The sequence below is a fragment of the Perognathus longimembris genome, chromosome 13 (assembly GCF_023159225.1).
Source record: "Perognathus longimembris pacificus isolate PPM17 chromosome 13, ASM2315922v1, whole genome shotgun sequence".
Taxonomy (NCBI): Eukaryota; Metazoa; Chordata; class Mammalia; order Rodentia; family Heteromyidae; genus Perognathus; species Perognathus longimembris.
The window spans coordinates 25650206-25656797 of record NC_063173.1 but is presented as its reverse complement, the minus strand read 5'-3'; the positions used below and the strand labels follow the sequence as shown (position 1 = coordinate 25656797).

Genomic DNA, 6592 nt, shown 5'->3' with positions numbered 1-6592 from the left:
CAGCCAATGAGCAACAGCATCAGATAACAAGTTAGAGTGTTGGTCTCAGATGAAAGAAAAAGAAAACACAATAAAAAGAATTCCAAGTAGAAGCACCTTAACAGTAGGATTCAAAGAATATGTATGAAGAAATACTGTCACATTGAGAATAAGAAAGAAAAAGGAAAGCCAGGCCATTGTGAATCTTGACTAACAACATGATACTCTTTATTCTTACATTTTAAAACCTCAAAGAAACTTTACTGCTGCCTAGGCTCACAGATGGAAACCTAAGGCTCCAGAAAAGCAATAGCTTACAGGAAGGTAGAAGACAAAAGGGAGAGGCTCAGATTGGGCTTATGTCCAGAAATACCTTAGCTTCTTTTCAGAAACCTCCATCCTGCTTTCCAGAGGAGCTGAACATGTTTACATTCCCATACAGGGTTCCTTCTTTGAGCTATATGAGCTATAAGAAGAAGCACTCATTGTTTTTCATTATAAGTCAGGTGGCAGATGAATCTCGCAAACCAAAACCACTTACAAGGAAGGGGATCAATTGAGGTGGGGATAGACACATGTTGAGAGACAGTAGGAAAATATCACTTCTGTTCAGAGTATCTCTTGAGAAACATGGCTCCCTGGATTCTGCTACTAGATTGGTCAGTTACGTCTCAGAACAAGAAATTACAAGGCAGTGCTTCATCTAGTAAGGAGATCCTTAAGCATCAAGGTTCAACAGGAGTGAGATCTCTGCTGGGCAGAGTGGTTCCTTGGGAGATTTTCAACCCAGGAAGTTCTTCACTTCAACTTCTTTTAAATCTACTTAATCAAATCAACTTTGAAAATTAACTCTAGTGTGGGCACTGGTGCCACATACCTGTAGCCATATCACATTTGAACACCAACGCACACAGGAAAGGCCAATTAACCACCATAAAGACTGAAAATGAAGCTTTGAAAAAAGGGGTTGAACACTACACTTGACATTAAAGCCAAAGCACACTGCTCAGGCCATAAGCTGAAGACCTTGAACCTAGAGAAAAAAAAATTCAACTCTAAAAACATACTTATATGCTTGATACTTATACTATGCATAATGCTTTTACTTCTATTGTGAATAATCTGTGGATATATAAAGCCAGTCTACTGTTATATCCCTGATCTACTTTTCAACCTTATAATGTCATGATAAATGAGTTGAATTCCTTAATAGCTTGGAGCTGGTGGGACAGAAACATATACAATGGGAGATAAAATGCAGGTTTCTGGGCAGGTGTATGTAAACAGAAGGTACTGGAAAGGAAGGAAGAAAGGAAGGAAAGAGGTTGGAAAGGAGGGAAGGAGGGAAGAAAAGAAGGAGGGAAGGAGAGAGGGAAGGGAGGTACACATAAGGAAGTAAAGGAAAATAATCAAAGTTAAATGAGAATAAGTAAGAATAGGAAGTAGGAACACGTGGAAAATGGAATATTGGGAGCCTCTCAACCTATGAAAATTGCTCTTTCATTTGGAAGAAAACTATACTAATGAATGCCTGTCTACTATTATGACCACTGAAACAGAAAGTGCAGGCAGGCCAGTGTGTACTTTGGATGGCAAAGGCCCAATGACACACTTTAATATTTAGTTATGAGGACCTAAATGAAAGATAAAATGGCTTGATATTTCTGCCTATTGTTGGAGTTGGCAATTAAAGGACAGAACAGCAATCACTTAAAAGTGGGTTGAATGAAATGGGAGGACGGAGGCAGGTATAGATGTCAGAATAGAGTAAATGCCAAGAATCATCTTAGTGAAGTAATGTGACTCAGATGCTGTGGTCTCTGTTTTGCTTGCAGTTCAGGTACAGAAAATCACACTGGTTGTCTGCCGTCTTCATAAACCTCACTCATCACAAGCTTCCCACCAGCACTTGTCATCTCTTCAATTCAGAACAAAGAAGTGAATTCTGTTATTGCTCAGCCTCAGACAGGCTCTACCTCTCCACTACAAGTCACATCCGCAGCTCTGAACAGGAAAATGGAAGAAAGGTAAGAACTTATTTCAGTTTCATACTTCATCCAAGATGAAGTGCTTTATTCAAAGGGCTATAGGGAACACGAAAAACAGAATTTTCCTTCTGAGAAGGGAATGCTGGTGACCTTTACTCTGGAAATGTAAAATGGTGTTAACCAGATTTCTCTGTTTGATTAATCAAAGACACATATTTGCCCTTTCATTTCACACTCAGATCTGTTACACTGAAAAAAAAATGGTGATTCTTACTGTGCATTTCAAAGGAAATATGTATGTTTATATTATTTCTCAGATCTAACATCATATAATAACAAATTTTTCCTTGGTTCTCAAAATATACTACATTGCATTTTTCATGGATCAAATGACAAAATAAATGATGGTTCAATTAGTAATGGTCGAGTAGGCCTTCAGAAGGAGGGTAGGATTAAGGGCAATGGAATGGGAAATCCACTAAGAGAAGAAAAGGGTGATGCAGCATTGCTGCAGTAGGTCTTGGGCATGAGCAAAGGACGTTTTGCCAGGGAGATAGTGCAGGATCGTTACATAAGAACATTAATAACAATTTTGTAAGGTACGTCTGGATGCTCTGTGGCATATTAAACAAGGACTTTGTTGGTCCCATTCCCCAATCCCAAAAAATGCCATTAAAATCATATGGTGGATATGACTTATGACATCTCAACACAGCCTAGGGAAGAGAAAGATTGGAATAAACAGCATATTCCTTCCATTTATTGCATTACCTCAAAGTGGTTGTGTCACTCTATATCAAAATTGAGAGACAAAGGATAAAAAGACAACAACTCCAAAAGCAATACTTACAAAACCATTTGGTGTAATCCAACTGAACAAGTCATGGGGGAGAGAAGGAAAGAGGGATGGAGGAGGAGGGAAATGAGGGAGGAGATAACAAATTGTATAAGAAATGTACGCACTGCCTTACATATGAAACTGTAACCCCTCTGTACATCAGTTTGACAACAAATAATTATCCAGAAAAAAATCACAAAATCACAATAAATAAATAAATAGAATGAAGATACAATGGAAAAATGAGATCAATTCTTTAATCTAAATAACAAAAAATGTCGACATGGGCTGGGGATATGGCCTAGTGCCAAGAGTGCTTGCCTCTAATAGAGGGAGCCTTAGGTTCGAATCCCCAGTCCCACATATATAGAAAATGGCCAGAAATGGTGCTGTGGCTCAACTGGCAGAGTGCTAGCCTTGAGCAAAAAGAAACCAGGGACAATGCTCAGGGCCTGAGTCTGGGACCCAGGACTGGAAAAAAATAAATAAATAGTATGTCAACATGCAGAAGAAAGGAATGGTTACTCAGGGACTCCAGAAGATTGAGATTCCCTGAGATACTCTCAGGTCCTATGTTCCTTAGAAAACCTTTTGGGAACTCCTGAACAATGAGGAAAAGGGCAGACAAGAGGCACATGAAGAAGTGCTCGTCATCAGTGGCCATAAAAGATATGCAAATCAAAGCAACATTGTTCTATGGAAAACATTTTCAATGTGGAACAGTAGCAGTTAATGGGATATACATAATTTCTTCCTTATAGAACTTCATGTTTGATGAGGAAAATATATAAACTTAATATTAGAGATTCCAATGGTGATTTGCCTTGGGTAGGATCAGTAAAACTTCTCATTTTCCAGTTCAATTTATTAAAAACCATAAAAGCTCATCTATCTACCAGAGAAGCAGGACTCATTACTAATACTCATTCTATTCCAGTTCTATCTATGGTAAAATGAAGAAACCCATTTTTTATTTATTTTTATTTTTTAATATATTTTTATTGTCAAAGTACAGAGAGAAGTACAGAGAGCTTACAGAGAGGTTACAGTTCCATATGTAAGGGAGTGAGTACATTTCTTTTCCAACTTGTTACCTCTCCCCTCAGTTTTCCTCACTTGCCCCCACCCCATTTTCCTGCCCTCCACCCCCGTGAGAAGTACATTTGGTTTACACTATATAGTTTGTAAGGATTGCTGTTGCATTAGTTTGTCGTTTTATCCTTTATCTCTCAATTTTGGTAAAGGAAACAAATTTTAACCCTTAGACTCTTGAATAGAATGAAAGAGTCAATGCCTGCTGAGATACAATGCCTTTCAAACTACTGGAATTTTCCACCCCAGTTTCAACAGATCCTTTTCCTTCGCTTGAATTCTGAATAAGAATATCTCTTGACATTTGACAACCTGCAGGTTTCCTACATGTCTTCACTAATTCCTCTCTCCTCAGAAAACACTTGGCTTATTACTCAGTCTCTGAGAAACTCTATTGTCTTCCACTTTACAATGAAAATCACTCTACAGGGTAAAGCTGAGTAACCGAGGTTACGTAAGAGTTTCTGAAGCTTCATTTTTGCTTTCAGGGACTCCAGTGGGGAAGGTCTGAGTATGGAGCCAACCACACCAACCTTGATTCCAGAAATTACAGAAACATCTAATGATAACCACAAAGGAACTTGTAGTATGGAAATGAGAATGCTCCGATGCTTGGAAGTCATCATTGATGTGGTTCCACTGGCAGGGAATGCAACTGTGATCTGGCTCCTTGGCTTCCGGGTTCGAAGAAATGCCATCTCAGTTTACATTCTAAACCTGGCTGTGGCTGACTTCCTCTACCTCTGCTTTCAATTTATATATACTCTGGATGAATATATCAGTTATTTCCCTGATAGCATGGAAGTCTCTCTCCACTTTGTTATTCAATTTGGGTTTTTCTATTCTTACACAGCAGACCTGAGCTTCCTCAGTGTGATTAGCCTGGAGCGCTGCCTGTCTGTCCTGTGTCCCCTATGGTACCGGTGCCACCTCCCAAGACATGCATCATCCTTCCTCTGTGTGCTCGTCTGGGCACTGTCAGTGCCATTTCCTTGTTTGCTAACTCATTACTGTCAAGATTACTATGGAGATTCTTATTGTCCATTAAGTAGACTTTTTACTGCTGGATACTTGCTGTTTTTATCTGTGGTTCTCTCAGGATCCAGCCTGGCTCTGGCTGCAAGGATGTTCTGTGGTTCTGGACGGATGTCACTGACCAGGTTGTATGTAACCATCCTGCTCACAGTGCTGGTCTTTATCTTCTGTGGCCTGCCCTATGGCATCAACTACTTCCTGATATATGAGATTTCTATTGATGTTAACAATTTCATTTGTTACCTTTTTAGGCTTTTTATTTTACTAACCTCTATTAACAGTTGTGCCCACCCCATCATTTACTTCTTTGTTGGCTCCTTCTGGCAGAGGCACAGGCAAACACTTAAGCCAGTTCTACAGAGGGCTCTGCAGGACACTCCTGAAGACAAGAATATACAGGGAGACTTTCTCAGGGGACCCTGGAGATGTCAGCAAGCAGTGTGGAGCATTGAAAAACAACTTATTCCCTGGTCATTCGATGTGGCTTTGTGAGTGAATCTGGCCATAAGCCAATTGAAAATTGTCTCTCCTTGTCTCAGTCCATGTCTGTGAAATATCTCAGTAATTCCTTAGTTTATGCTAATAAATGCAGTTAGGTCAGTTTTCCAGCTTTTCTCACAGAGAGCATTAGTATGAAAGTAGAATATCTCTATCACTGTATGTGAACAAAGTTCTGTTACCTTTACTAATATTTTCTTTTTTTAATAGCCAAAAGACATATTTTATTGATCCCTTTAGCCTTAGTTTTCTTTCTCTTGCACAGTATCAGTTCCACGGAGTTGCCCATTCCAACAGGCTGCAATGAGACCCACTTTGTGTCCAGCAGGGGCATCTCTACAGATGGTGGAGGGTTTGCCAATGAGCTGGTGGTTATCACCTCCAAATGGATACTCCACAAGATTCATGGCCCCACCCCCTACACGTGGCGAGCAGTTCCTCTTAGCCTTATACTTGTGCTAGGCAAGGCCAGCCTTCAAAATAAGATTGTCAATTCGGGCACCTCCAGCCACCACACCACCACCAACTATGTTGGCCAAAGAGATGACATTCTTGGAGCCCAATGGCAGCTTCACACGGGTCTTCTTGGTCTCAGGATTGTGGGAGATGACTGTTGCATAATTCACAGAGGCCCGAGCCAGCCTGCCCTAGTCCCCAGGCTTCTCCTCCAGACAGCACACAATAATACCTCAGCCATGGTGCCCACGGGAAGAACATTGCCAATGTTGAGCTGAGCCTTCTTGCCACAGTACATGGACTGGCCCATGTGGATGCCATCGGCGGCAACAAACAACTCCGTCCATTTCTTGAACCCTTAGGGGTCACAGAAGACCACCTTGGAGAGGGGCACTCCGCGGCCAGGGTCTTCGAGGATGTACTTCACGATGCCTTTGATGAAGCCGTACCGCCCACGCATCACAAGGCGCATAGCTGCTACAGAGCATGGCCCAAACAGCTTTCCTGATATTTTCTTGTCATTTTACTTTCACATCAATAGGAAGAATTACCCTCTATACCTCAAAACCCTGTTTATAATTGTCTTATCCATAGTATGTTTTCATATTTTTTTAATTCCTCTTTTTTCCTATGGATATCATAATCTGTAACTGTGTTTACAGCTTTGCTGGGAGTAGTTAAGTTTTTGGGGAGAGAATGAGTCCAC

At 40.6% G+C, this 6592-nt stretch overlaps 1 pseudogene; it reads right to left on the bottom strand.

The window, feature by feature from the left end:
- Window positions 1-5635: 5635 nt before the first annotated feature.
- On the bottom strand, window positions 5636-6389 carry LOC125361684 (annotated as a pseudogene).
- Between the last annotated feature and the right edge of the window lie 203 nt (window positions 6390-6592).